Source organism: Linepithema humile, chromosome 2, assembly GCF_040581485.1.
Source record: "Linepithema humile isolate Giens D197 chromosome 2, Lhum_UNIL_v1.0, whole genome shotgun sequence".
Taxonomy (NCBI): domain Eukaryota; kingdom Metazoa; phylum Arthropoda; class Insecta; order Hymenoptera; family Formicidae; genus Linepithema; species Linepithema humile.
Window position 1 is genome coordinate 5,487,337 of NC_090129.1, and position 14,078 is coordinate 5,501,414.

The 14,078-nt window shown below is 40.4% G+C and overlaps 1 protein-coding gene across 1 annotated transcript in view; it reads right to left on the minus strand.

The window, feature by feature from the left end:
* Positions 1-14,078, minus strand: part of MESR6 (misexpression suppressor of ras 6) — a 528,133-nt gene that overhangs the window by 246,315 nt on the left and 267,740 nt on the right. The window lies entirely within an intron of this gene.

Genomic DNA, 14,078 nt, shown 5'->3' on the forward strand with positions numbered 1-14,078 from the left:
GCACCATCAGCGCGGCCTGCACGGTGCATCGCCAGCAATCGTTAATGAATCGGCCATTCGTTTACTGCCCGGGCATCGAAGTCATTCGATGCACCCGCGTCGTATCCCCGCTTTGAAATTAATCTTTCCGAAGCGAAGCACAATCATATCGTCGTCGGCGATTGTACGCGCAGAAAAATAGATTTATTCGGCTAATCAGTACCGATCCCTTCTCTCGATCGTATAGTCGCGTCAAACAAATACAAAATAACATATGTTCCCTTTGTTGCTAATAAAAGGGCCGAGGATTGGCCGGAGTAAAATTCAGTTTAAAGAACTTACATCTGTGAGATGTATTTAAATATCGAAGTAATAACTGAGCGATCAGGTAGAAAACACGTATCAATATGTATGCATTTAATTATTGCATATCGTGATGTTCAAAAAAGTCGAATATTCGTCTGACAATTGCCTGACTCGCGGAATAATAATGTTAATGATCGCCGGTGGCGCGCGGTAGATTATATAGATTCCTGAATTTCCCAATAATGACAACAAACGATTTCGTGTTATTCATACGGGGATTAGAAGTGTATGTGATGCCTCGCCACGCGAAGCAATCGATGTAATTGAAGTAATTGGTCGCGGGTCCGCGTCTCTGCCGTCCATATTCGCACGGATCATATACACATGTGTAAACGGGGCGTGCCTTCGGCACTTATATCATTAACTTAAAAATCTACGTGCTCTGGGGCGATTGCGTACGCGCGTTGCCATGTATAATTCAAGATCGTACGTGAAGGTATATAAGATATTACCATAACCGCCTATTTTGAATAACGAAAATTGCGGGCAACCATTTATTAAATTTACCGAAATTTAAAATTGGCGGGCAATAATATAATGTTTTTTTAGTCCGGTAACTACCGAAAGTAGATAAGGCTTAGAATTGTTTGTAAACGTCACCAAAACGCCGTGAAAACTTTTAAAGTTCGAATATATCTTCGACATATTTTAGACATCGTTTGAACTTTTCAATTGTCCGGAGAGAATCCTGCGTACTTTTCGCTACGCGACGCTCACCGTCGTACGTTTCACCAATTTTCCAACTTTCGGCCCGTTTTCTTCGCTTTGCGATTTCTTTTCTCGTGCACGGTCTGTCGGACACAATGTTTCCGCGTTCCGTTGCGCTCGACGGCGGAAGACGGCACGGCGGCGCCATGGGCTAATACCTTATTTTCGAAGAAGGTGTCTACGCGGACGATGACTCCATTAAGTTGCTAGTGGAGCTGGAGCGGAGGAATATTTTATATTTTGAATGATATGAATGGGAGATACGTATGAGTGAACTTGAGACGTTAAAGAGTTAGCCGAGAAATTGCCAAGCGATATATCCAACTTTTGCTCCAGCCAGTTCTTCTATCGTGTTTATACCTTCCGTGCTGTATCCGTTCACCTTACCCTCCTCCTGCTTCTGGCTTCTACTCTGTTTGTGCCGTTCATCTCACATCTGGCAGGATATTGCGATAAAAGAATTACTCGTTTCTCGCCGCGTGAGAACATCTCTCGCGCCGTACGCTACGCGCGGAAGAAAATTCCAGATATTAAACTGAAAGTCTCCTCCGTGTCAGTCGCGCGGGCAACTCGTCTTACGACTCGTTTTTACGACCGGCACGTTTTCCATCGCGAGACTTCCACGAATTTATCAATGACACAATGTAATCATTATTCTAATAATTTATCTCTCTTAAGTCTTGTAAAGAAATTCCAAATAATCAGTGTTTTGTTATTAATAAAATGTTCAGCTTTCTCAACGTTCACACGTAAGAAAAAAAAAAAACAACGCGTGTTCGGGATCGTGAACAGCGAACCGAGTATCGGTAGCGGAGCGCCGAAGGTGACGCCGAGGGGGATACGATTATCACCGGCGATACGGAAGAGGAGAGAGCGAAACTCGAACGGCGTGCGCACGCTGCGAAAGAAAGCCGGAGGGAAAGATGAGTAGGAGAAGAGAAGCGAGGCGAAGTCCGCCGCTGCAAAGGTACTATAAAAGGCTTAATCCTGGCGACGGGAGTTATATACGCTCGGGAGGGATGCAGATAGAATTGCGGTGGTTTATAGACGCCGTGTGCCCTCGGGTATATTGCAATGCGGTTAGCGTCCACATCCTCCTCGTCCTCGTCTATTTTGCGCCGCCGCCATCTCGCGCGCTGGCCCTTATTCTCCTCTTCCTCCTACTCCTCCTCCCCCCGACCGTCTTCCTCTCTCCGTTCGTGGGGTGCGCCAACAATGTGACATGCAATATGGTAATCACCGTGAAGCGCTCCGGGCCGTACGTGGATGCTGGACGTCGTGGCGCGCGGCCTCTGAATAGACTTCCCGGGGCCTACGGGAAAGGAAGTACGACAGGCCAACGACACGCGTCTCCCTCGCAACCCCCGGATCCGTCCCGGGGCCCGACGAGCATACCCGTGGCGCACGCGGCGCATGAATCACCGCGCGGTATTTTTTCGACGCTCAGCGAATTGCCTCGCTCTCGAGCTCCGCCGACGGACTGAGCGGAGCGGAAAAAAAAACGGCGGACACGGCACGCTCGATTCGAGAGCTCCTCGATAAAGCGCGCCGGAATGTTATCGCTGTAGAAGGGTGGGTTATGATATCTGACATGTTTACGCGCCTTCCGCTTCCACGTGGGAGCTGAGGCGAAAACGATTACATCCTTATCGGGGCCCCGGACCGCGGCGGGATACCTTCTCCTCGTTTAAAACGCATTACATTTCCCGACCACGTGCGCGCACTCCTTACGCGGAGCAGATAACGCGGCAACGATTGAGACGTCGACTTTTGCGATGACTTTTTGCCATATTTCATATAGATCATATCGATTTATACCGAATTGCACAAATTCTAGAAAAAATGTTCTAAAACTACGCTGCATAAATTTTTTTAGAGTTTAAGCGATAAATAAACTAATGTAGCATCGTGCACAATATGTATGATAATTATCGCTGCGTCTATATCGCTTTGTTATTATCTAGACACTCTTTAAACGCGCGTTAAATTGATACAATTTTTTTTTGTCACTCGTGTGAACCGGCCACGTAAATTACATCTTCTCTCTTGCGTATCACATAAGATTAATATAATTTATCTTGCAATTACTCTTACTCTAGATTATTATGACATTTCAATATCTGCGGCATATCATACACGGCGAGAGTCAATCAAAGGAAAATCATTAATCATCGGTAAAACTCTGACGATTTACGGCGTATTACAACGGAAAATTTCTAGTCACGTTCGACATCATTTGCGATATTTTCCAATAACTGTCTGATTTTTTGTGTGTAACAAGTTGCAATTCATGTTGTACTAGTTGACATTCAAGAGTATATATCTATGCAAAATCAGTTTAGATTTCTGATAACGCGTTAATTACATCCTTCGCCTTGAAAGCGATGAAATTTATGTGTTACTGAAGTCAAGGACGCGACCATTAATCTGAAATTAATCTGCCGAGGTGCGAGAAAAATAGAGATGCAAAACTCCAATCACGCACATTCTCCATTAGTTCCCACGTGGATAGTCGAGACGCACGTGGCCGATGAATCATCGGTATTTTTTCCATGCCGGTGAGTTATCTTGCTCGACTCCCTCGCCAGAAGAACTTGAAGTAAAGATATGTTAGTTTCAAAGAAAATTAACGGTGTGCATTCATGCGTCACGCGGATATATTTGCTCGTCACGATTTTTTCGCGATTTAGCAGCAAAAATGGAATACTTCCAACAAATGTAATAAAAGATAACAATACTGCATTATTGTTTCACTTTGTTTTACTTACGCGCTATACTTATAACATTTTACTTTTTGTTAATTTATTATGTGGCACGCCAATCTTACTGAAGTACTTATTCCTAATCACAAACCTTTTTATGAGAGGAAATAGTTACTTATTTTTCGTTACTTATACAAAAATTACTTTAAAATATCTAAAATTTGCTTCCTTTCAATCTGTAGTCTGAATTAGACATTTCGATTGTACGAAGTGGTCTTCCTGCTTCCGGGAGTTATTATTTCCGACAATAGGACAATTCTTATATAGATGCAGCAAACAAGCACGCAACCAGCTAACAATGTACGATTTTACAATTCTTTGCGGTAAATGTGACACATGATTGACGGACATTGTTTTCTATACGAATTTTATACGAATCTAGAAACTTGAGTTCTATAGAAAGTTTATCGTTTTGAAAAAAAATATATACAATGTACGTTTTATATTCTTATAACAGTAACAGTGAACTTTTTCTTTAGAAATAAAATGTTGAGAAAAGTACATATTTTTACGTGTTAAACGGCTGTAATGAAGCTTTCTAATGTAACATTTAAAAAATCTCGTAAGCAGTATTGCAACAGTCTGTTAAATTATTGTTAAATATTATGTAGTTATCTATTTCACAGCTTGGCAACGCAAGAACTGCAACGACGACAAAGAACACATCAAACGCAGCGGAGCTGTCATACATAATTTCAATATAAATCTCATCTCTATGTATAATATGCATCGTCGTTGCAAAATACAATAATTTAATGACAAATAATATTCATAATGTAATCGTATCACTCCGTTCAAGCGTATCTTCGCGAAAGAAATTTGCGTGTTCCGCTCCATCAACATTTTACGGTTGTTTATGCCTAGAATATTGCGCCGCGAATAATTTCCATCTTATTGCGTCATGAGACGTCACGGATTTGCCTCGTCTCGCGTCGCACCGCGGCATTTAGATCGAAAGTCTATCGAGTGATCTCATACCAAAAGATTAATTTACCCATTACGGATGAATAATAACTGTTATTAGCTATGCACGATGCACTTGCTTACGCTTAACAAATAACCGTTAATAATAAGAATAGTGGTAGTAGCGCATCACGTCGTGAGTTCTCACGTAGAAGTATTTGCAAAACTTTTATGCCGGAGGGGAAACTTTCCTTTCGCTGAAATATCGCCGGTAAACAATTTCGCGACTGTGTTTTAATTTAGACAGAAAGGAGGAGATTAATCAAATAGATTGCATAAATATTATATCAAAACCTATTTCGTCCACAAATAAAATTCTATGCAGATAACATCGAGAGTAATAGCTGATTACGAGCTCGTGACTCGTGCGTTATCTGCGCTCTACAGTTACATGTGTACTGGTCAAATAAAATATTATCAGAAGAATATTATCAGAAGAATATTACGCGCAACTCATACAGTTTATATCGAGAAATGAATTCATATAATCGTTTCATCTTAACATACTGTAATATGTTTGAGCGATTACGAATGCTCTAAGAGGAAGGAAACGCGTTGCGGTCATCGCGAGTAACCTTCCTTTCACGGAAATTCTTGCAGGATGATTTAATCGTGTCTTCCACGTAAACAAAATTAAAAGATGACGCGAAAAGGATGGTAAAAAGTGAGTATGAAATACAGAGCGATATAAAGCAAGAAAAATTAGAACAATTGTGGCCACATTGTTCTTTCGCGTCGAAACGTTTGAATTTTCAGACGTTCAAAATTGAACAAACCGCTGAAGCAAAGCAAAAAATCATTGCCCAGATAAAAAATTAAAACAACATTTGAAAGCTTAAAGTTTGTACTTGTATTTACTTTGAGTCGTTTTTAAAAATATTTTATTTTTACAGTCCTAAGCTTAAAAAAAGAACACGTTGTTTTTAAAATTATTTCTCGCAAAATTAATGTCAAAAACTACAACATTTTATCTACAAAACGCGTTTTTTTTTTAAATTTTACTACAATTTTTTTTCTCTGAGTACGCAATATAAAAACCAACTCCTCATTTTGTGAAAAAAAAGTTTACCATCGGCAGTAGTATTAGCGTGAAAAATACAGGTTTCAAAGTTGTGTAACTCGGCCAAAAAAATCGCAAAATTAAAAAAAAACGCACTTTTTTGGGAGGCTTAGAAGTGTAAAAATAAAAATTTTTCAAAAAACCGTTCAAAGCATAAAAATACAAACTTGAACTTTTAAAATGTTTTTTAATTTTTCGTCTGCGATGATTTTTAGCGGTTTGAAATTGCATCTAAAAAGTGTTTCTTATTTTTTCTTAAATAGTGTGTATAAACCGTATTAAAAGCGTGTTTTTCGTCCAAAATGATACTTTTATCAAGAAGAGAAACATTAACTATCCCATTAAAAGGTCTTACGTACCATCAGCGAACGGCCAAGATGATCGTGCCAGAACGAACAAGATGGTAGGTGCAAGAATTAATGATTGCTGTGAAGATCGTGATGGAAGATGCAAGAATTAATGGTTGCAGTCATGGTTCTTAGGTTCGATGTTTTCATTATATCTCAGGACGGGGTGCAGCGATTGCGGATTTAGAAATCGCGAAACGCGATGATCGCGAAGCCTGCTGCTTTTTGCAAAGTTTGTGATAGCGTGAATATGATTAATATCTCTTCGATTATCATTAGAATAATTTGATCGATGTTTCTACGCTGTTGATACATCTTTGCCAATACTGCTCAAGCAATATCTATAAGTGATAAGTTCCGATAGATACGTTGCACTTTTTCCACAAGTAAACTGCTTTCTTCTCCGACTTGTGTCATTTTAATATACATCGCGGTTTATTGATTTTCAGTTATGTAATTTGAGTAAATTCAAAAACGGTTGCACAAACAAACTGAAGAAGCTGTGTCATACTTTCCCTCATTTTCTGTCTCGAGATACCGATCAATCCTTCTTGCTCACTTCGCTAGGTTATCGTGCGGTCATCGTGCGTTGTAAAGTTTCGCATCTGTGTACATTAATCGAAGGCTGATTAATCTCGACAGGTGCCGGTGCCGGAAGTAAGCGTTTCCGTGATAAATATAGATTTGACGCATCATTTATTCGACCCGATATCTCTTGGAATTTCTCCTCATCTGATATATCGTGTAACGCAACAATCTCCATCATAGCGGCTATTAAAAATTAATTCAGCCGATGCGAATCTTGAGAAACGGATGCATTCTCGATCTTTGTGTAAGTAACGAAAATTCAAGTTCACGGGGATATGAAGTTTGCGGATAAGGGTCTGCGAGCGACGTGCTATAGCTCCGACTATTCTCACGCTGTAGCAAAAGGTTGTGGAGCAGCGCGCGTATACGTGTGTATGGCTGTATGTGTGTGTGTGTCCGCGACCGCGTGCGCGTCTGTGGTATGGAACTATGCAACGGCTACAGGTTCTGGACTCTCGAGAGTCGACTAATGAACACAAAACATGTCAACAGCCGTGGGAAGTCGGTATAGTGAGCGCCGAGCTCCTCGTTCGGCCAGTGTTTGCGCTCTATCGAGAAAGTCGATGTGGAAGCCAGGGAGCCAGACCACTTACCAGAAAGACCGTACTGTACGAATCCACTTCTGTTAATAACGGCGGTGCCGAACGGTGGCCCGTCGTAAGAAAATTTAGACCGAGACAAATGTTTTACATTCTTTTTGTTGGAAAACTCGAGGAATTCGACATAATGCATATTCATTCTCGACTAGTAGTCCAATAGTGAATATGTATTACTTCGTATCTATGCAAGTGTATGTTAAAAAAAAGTATCTTTTCGCTTTCGATACATTCAAGTACACTTTTAAATATGCAAATATAACAAGCATGTACAACACTATGCCTCGATAGGATCTTTTTGTAATCTTAAAAAATTCACGAAAGTATTATACACGCAGCGGTAGAAAGATATTGCAATATCAAAGCGTTATGATAATTAATTCAGCTTGCAGTCAGAGGCAAGATTCGTTTATAACCCGCTGAAAATCCTTCCTTCGGCGTTTGCGCAACGGTTAATGCAGGAAACGTCTGCCAGTAATTCACAGCCCTTTGTCATGTCGCACGTTATTGTTGGCCCGAGCCTCACCCGGCGACGAGAATCATTCGTGAGCAACCACCTCTAGCCGCGTCGGCCGTGGCTAGCTTTAACAGTGTGTTCACCTCGTGGTTTATTTGCCGATGTAATTGCCATCGGGCGCGCCATTCTCCACACCTGGTGGAGTGGCCCATACCTTTGGTAGTCGCGGTCGGCTCTCGCACACCGAGGCTTCTGCCTACGTGTATGCGAGCAACGAGCGAGCGCAACATCATGTACAGCGTACGTAAGTGTATACTCGAGTAGAACCGCTGCGGTATCCGCTAAGCTGTAGCGACCCGTGTTCATGTTTCACGCGCGCACGATCACGCGTGAATCCGAGGAACGATGACATATCGACTTCTGGCTGACGTGTTGGCGGACGCCTGTATACGCGAATTGTCGCAAATGTGTTCGGAGTCTATTGAGGCACGATAAATCATGGAACGGTTAATGGGGAAAATAATATAATTCTATTTCATTATAAAATATGTTTCAGTACTTCCTGTATGCACTCAAGCGGATATCTCAATTAAAACAGAAATACTATTTGTTAAAAATTTTTTATATTTTTTTATCAATAAAATCGAAAAAGTCAAGTTTCTTCGCCATTCTTGTTAAATCTGGAACGGTATTTAAAGCAAACGTTGTTGAATAAAATTTAGTATCGCCAAAATAATTATTAATTGATCAAATCAAATTGTCTTTAAATGTCTGTAAAATTCTGCAAATTATTTTGAAACTTTCATTGACACTTATTTATCAATGTAAAGAAACTGCAGTTTTTAATAAATTAATTAAATGTATCTTATCTATATATGTTTATGTTGATATCCACTCACACGCATACCTAACTGTACAGATATAGTCGTTAAGAACGCGGACGCATAGCTGTAAAAAAAATTCACAGAGTCACGCGCGCGCGAAACCTCATTTTGCACATGGACATACAAGAGCCACCACGTTGCTGGCTTCCGGGTCGTCGGTCGGAGTACCTTGGACACAGCGAAGAACTCTATAAAGAACCCGCGTAAAAAGATTAGAGAATGCGACGAAAGAGGTATGTGGGAAAACATGAACATAATGAGCAACCGGTGACATACGTCACCGTCCACTCGGGTAGAAGAACAATGGCGCACTCGGCCTTTTCTAAGGAAACAATTTAAGCAACGACTGGGGAATCGCGCGGTAATCCCTCAGCTTCCGCATCCTTGGACTTCCCAGTTTCTGTCTATCTTCGGAACTGACTTCTGCAACGCCGCTTATTCGCACAAGCGTATTTTCGCGATAGATCGCCTAATAATGCTTTAAACTTGTTTATCTTCCAGAATTCCGTAAATATTTTTATCTTACTGTGCGAGTGGAAAAATTGTCCGCGTTGTTTTTATTAATTACTGAGAATATGTTTTGTGTGTCAAATTTAGATATTTTTCTTTTATTTTTCTTATAATTTAACGGTATCTTATTTAGGAGTCGGCTTTTCAGATTACATACTTGATTCACACGTATTTACGCATTTCTTGTCTGTGTAATAATTCTTCGCAAAATACAGTTAGAAGCGCTAAGCATCAATAAGAGGAGAATTTATTTCAGATATTACCTATTAAATCATTCGTCTCTAATTAGACCTCCTGAGGGTTATAAGGTTTATCGAAAACACGATAGCGGTATTTCTACAATGTTGGCCATAAAGCATACGGATTCTGCGGAACGATAATCAAGTTAGGTATTCAATAATGCTCAACTATACATCTTTACCGGTATGAATATTGGCGAAGGTGCCTCTGATCATCAGATTGAGGTTGAAGTAAAGAGTGATTTTACGTTTCTAGTGCCGATAAATCCGTATCAGAGGAGGGCAGGAGGCCGCGTGCCGATGAAACGATCGACGATCGTCAAGAGTACTTCGTCCACAAACGGACGATCTGCTGATCGGAGGAGCTTCATTCAGCCTTTCTGATTATCCCGCGGATCGAGATGACCCGTAGTACTTGGAGGATCGCGGTCGATCACTTGGATCGTGCTCCCTGCGCCTGAGTAGATGTAAGAATAACCGGCAAAAGGTAACTGATTGCTTTTGCCTCGCGGAAAGGACCTAACGGGAAGGATCATCTGCCCTGCACGTCTAAGAGGCCGAGCAGCACGAGGGTACACTTAATGAGAAAATATGTATATTGTACAGTCAGCAAGATAAATCCACATACGTACATTGTAAAGATAAACAATTTGAAGACTAAATTTCGTAATAAGAATATGAATTTTATAGCAACACCGGATTTACACGTTTCTTTCTTACTATTTGTCATTTATGTTCTTCCGTGTGTAGCGGTTTATTATTCAGAAATTTTTCGGAATAGCCTCCAAAGAATCGTTCCAACGGTCTGAAAAGCAAAGATCAAATCGAAGATCGAGAACCGAGTGAACGACAACCGTGTAATTTCTTCATCGGCCATAGAAGCGGCGGCGAGCTTTTAGGATCTGTCTCTCGCGATCAAGATCTATCCAATATGTATATCCCGTAATCCGAGAGGAGCGTTAATGCAGCGAAATAAGACTATTGCAAAACGGGAATACTGCGCAGTTTTGCGATCGTTTTTCCGGCATTGAAGCCGTATGCGGCCTCGCATAGATAGGTAGGGCTTTTACACAACGACACGCAATGTGTATCGCGTTCGCCGTTGTTGCACACTGTTCTGGACTAGTAAGAGAGTTGCACCCGCATACGGCATATGCGGCGAGCCGCGCTATTGCACACACAACGCGCGTGTCCCGAGTGTAGCCAGCGGCATTACGTCGGCGGCACGGCGCGTTGCAACACCCAGGTGTGTTTTGCAATGCGCTTCGATAGTCGATACGCCGTTTGCGCTCCTATCAGGGTGCCTAAACCGCACATAGGAGCGCATTCAGCGGCCGTGTAAACACGCGTGAGACGCTCCTCGACATTCCTTCCTCCGGTATCTCCTCTTATCTGCTACCCGTCGTCGCGAACGTATTACGCCGCGAGTGTGTTTGTTATTGCGTTCCTTTTGCGGAAAAGAGAATATCGCGATGGCACGTTTTGCAAAAATCCTTGACATATTCATGAAAGCGCGAAGATGCAGTTAGCACTTTGCATATATTAAAAGTGCTTTTGATAATAGTTATTTATCCAAAGAGGCTGCGTCGTTGAAATACATAAACGCAAACTATTTTCTCAAGACTTTTTCTAAATGTAATTATTCGTGTTCGTATTCGTATTTTTCGTATCTGTAAATGTTATTTTTCTAGACATTATTAGGTAATTTTTGTTGAATAAATATGCTTTATGAGAAAGGCGACAAATCTCGACACGTTAAATTAAGAGAAGCATAATTTGGGCAGCAGTACATTCGAAATAATTTCTCTATAAAACTTAATGAACATAAAAAAGTGCAAATTTTATAGTTATTGCTGCATTATAAAAATTGATATATTTTGTAATGTATAGAAAAAGAGAATGTGTATGCTAGTTGGTATTCATAATCGACTATGAAAGGGATAATTTTATTTTACTCCGTTGCGAAATACAAAATCCCGTTTTACCACGTTCAATGACGTTCAGGTAACCTATCACGTTAAGTTAAGTTGAAGGATTAATGACGAAAGTCGGTGAAGACTGACTGACATATCCTGTAATTCCATATGAAACAACAAACGCGTTACGTGTGGAAAACAAACAACTCGTTGTTTCGACTAAGCAGCATGTGTTATCGTGCGATCATGATATCTCAGAGTTCAACACTTTTGCCTCGGAGTTATATCGTATTAAGTTGAGGTACGGTGTACTATTAAATTCTGGATTAAAATAATTGCAGCTTTGCATTCACCGTGAACAGATATCTTCGTGGTATCAAGCGTGCGCACAGCATCGGTGCCGGCTTAAAGCTTAAAGAGCTGCAGGGCGAATCTTACGCGTCTATTTGACGAGGCTATTTATGTTAAAAATTCGTGACGACAAACTCGACGACGCAGATGTGTAATCGATGTGTTCTCCGATAATCTCTGTTCTAATATTTTATCATTTTCTCGACTTTGCAAAGATATATTAAAAAATAAAATAAAAGATTTTATACAATCACACATGTAAAATATGTAAAATATTAACATTAAAATATATAACAAATTTAAAGTTATCTATATAAACTCTTACGACAGTAAAGCAAAATAACATATAGTATTAATTGTTCAAATAAGTTTTAAGAATTGAGTGCTCATGTATCTTTAATCTTTTGTTTTGAGAATCTTAACAAAAACGGTAGCACAGTGTGCAAAAGAGATTACTAATAAATATATAAAGCTAGACAAATTTTCGATCACCATAAATCGTTTGTATTTTGTTCCTTTCAAGTACTGTAATCGCAAGCGAGAAGCGGAATAAATAACATTTGATTTATTTTCTCAATATTAATTAATACCAGCAACTTCGTTTAAATCGACTAGGTAACTACGGGTTTTATAATGAACGGGATAATAATTTATATTCCTAGACAGCGTACAAGAGTGCCGCAGGTATCTTCAGTATAATTAAAGTCTTGCCGCTAATCGAAAGGATCGGTTCGTGGCAAGTAGACGCGGCGCGGTCCGCGCGAAACGCGGGCTAATGAGGCCCCGATGTCGCAAATATTTGAGGGAAAGCAGTGGTTAACCTTTTCGACCGATAAATTGAATTCCCATTAATGCTGATTACACGCGGCCGCACTCGGCCAGTCTTTTAACAAGACTTCTACGCGAGAATACGCGCATCCTCCTCTGCACGCGCGCGATACCATCTTTACTCAGAAAGGCATAAATTCTCGCGGTTATCTTGATCCCTGTTCATTACATTGGTGCCGATAGAGTCATTAGGAGACACTTAATAAATAGGCAAAACGGTCCAAATAAATTTCATCTGCGTTTCTGTGTAATTCTGTATGCGGATACACGTGTCTTCGCGATCGCCTAGCTTATACCATAAATACTAAACGCCGTGAAGCGGCGTGATGAAGCCTCCCTTTATGAAGCCAGTGATATAAATAGTTTTTTTAACAATTTTTTGATTGATCGATTATTATTAAGTAGGTCATCATTTTTTAAAGGCAGTATTCTTTTCTTGTTCGGAAATTTATCGTTGTTATCTTGTAAGGCGTAGAAATGACGACATTGAAGTCGTGCGAACGTAGCTTCTCCACTATACATATACATCCGAAACAAAACTACTTAGGGCCCCGTCCTCCTCCTCGCCTCCTGTCCCATTTCGTTTATCTTGCTCCTTTTTCTTGTTCTTCCGACCCATCTGCAGTTGCTACGCGTATGCATTATACGTGCGTGATGTACCGAGAGACAAAGAGAAAAGGAGAGAATCGTATCTCATCAGCTTCTCCTCCGTTCCTCTCTTTCTCTCCACCACAGATATCGTCCTCATACATTTTCATTCGGCCTTAGTGCTCAAAAGAAGCGGAGAAAGAGGAGGGAGGAGAAGAAAGAAAAAAGTAGATGCGGAGGAGGTTCAAGGGAACAAGAAAAAGTTGAAAAAGAGTCGGTGCTCAAGAAGGGGGATGAGCCTCAGCTATGTCTCTACGAGTCTGTCTTAATAAGGACGCCCTCTTATTGTCGATACTAATCACGTTGATCTTACTAGGACACGAGTTAGGCCCACCGAAATTAAGTAATCGTTTCTATGTTAGCAATTTGGCTCATCATCGTACGCGTGCGATCGTATCTGTGTTTCTTTGGGCACAACGAATCGATTGTAGTAAATTTAAATATTCGAAAGTGTAGCAAGCTTATCAAATAACTTTATATAGTTGCAGAACAAGATTTAATATTTCATAAATTTGTCGCACATGTATTACTTTATATACATTGGAATTACAATATAAATGAACAGATCAATAAAGTCATCATTTATAATGCACACAATTAATTCCGAATGTTAATGAAATATTAACTATTAATACTAATGACAATAAAAGACAGAAAAGAATAGAATTGTTAAGAATAGAATTCGCAAGAAGTCTTGAACCTGAAATAAACTGAGCTATAAAGCAACGATAATAGACTCGATTTTACGTCTTTACGCGCGAGTTTGACGCAATAAGCGTGAACCGGCACGCGAAAGGCAGATAGACAAGCACGCGCGTCAATTGTGTACTCTTCATTGCGATTACATAGGCTCGTTATAACTGATTTATGTTTAAT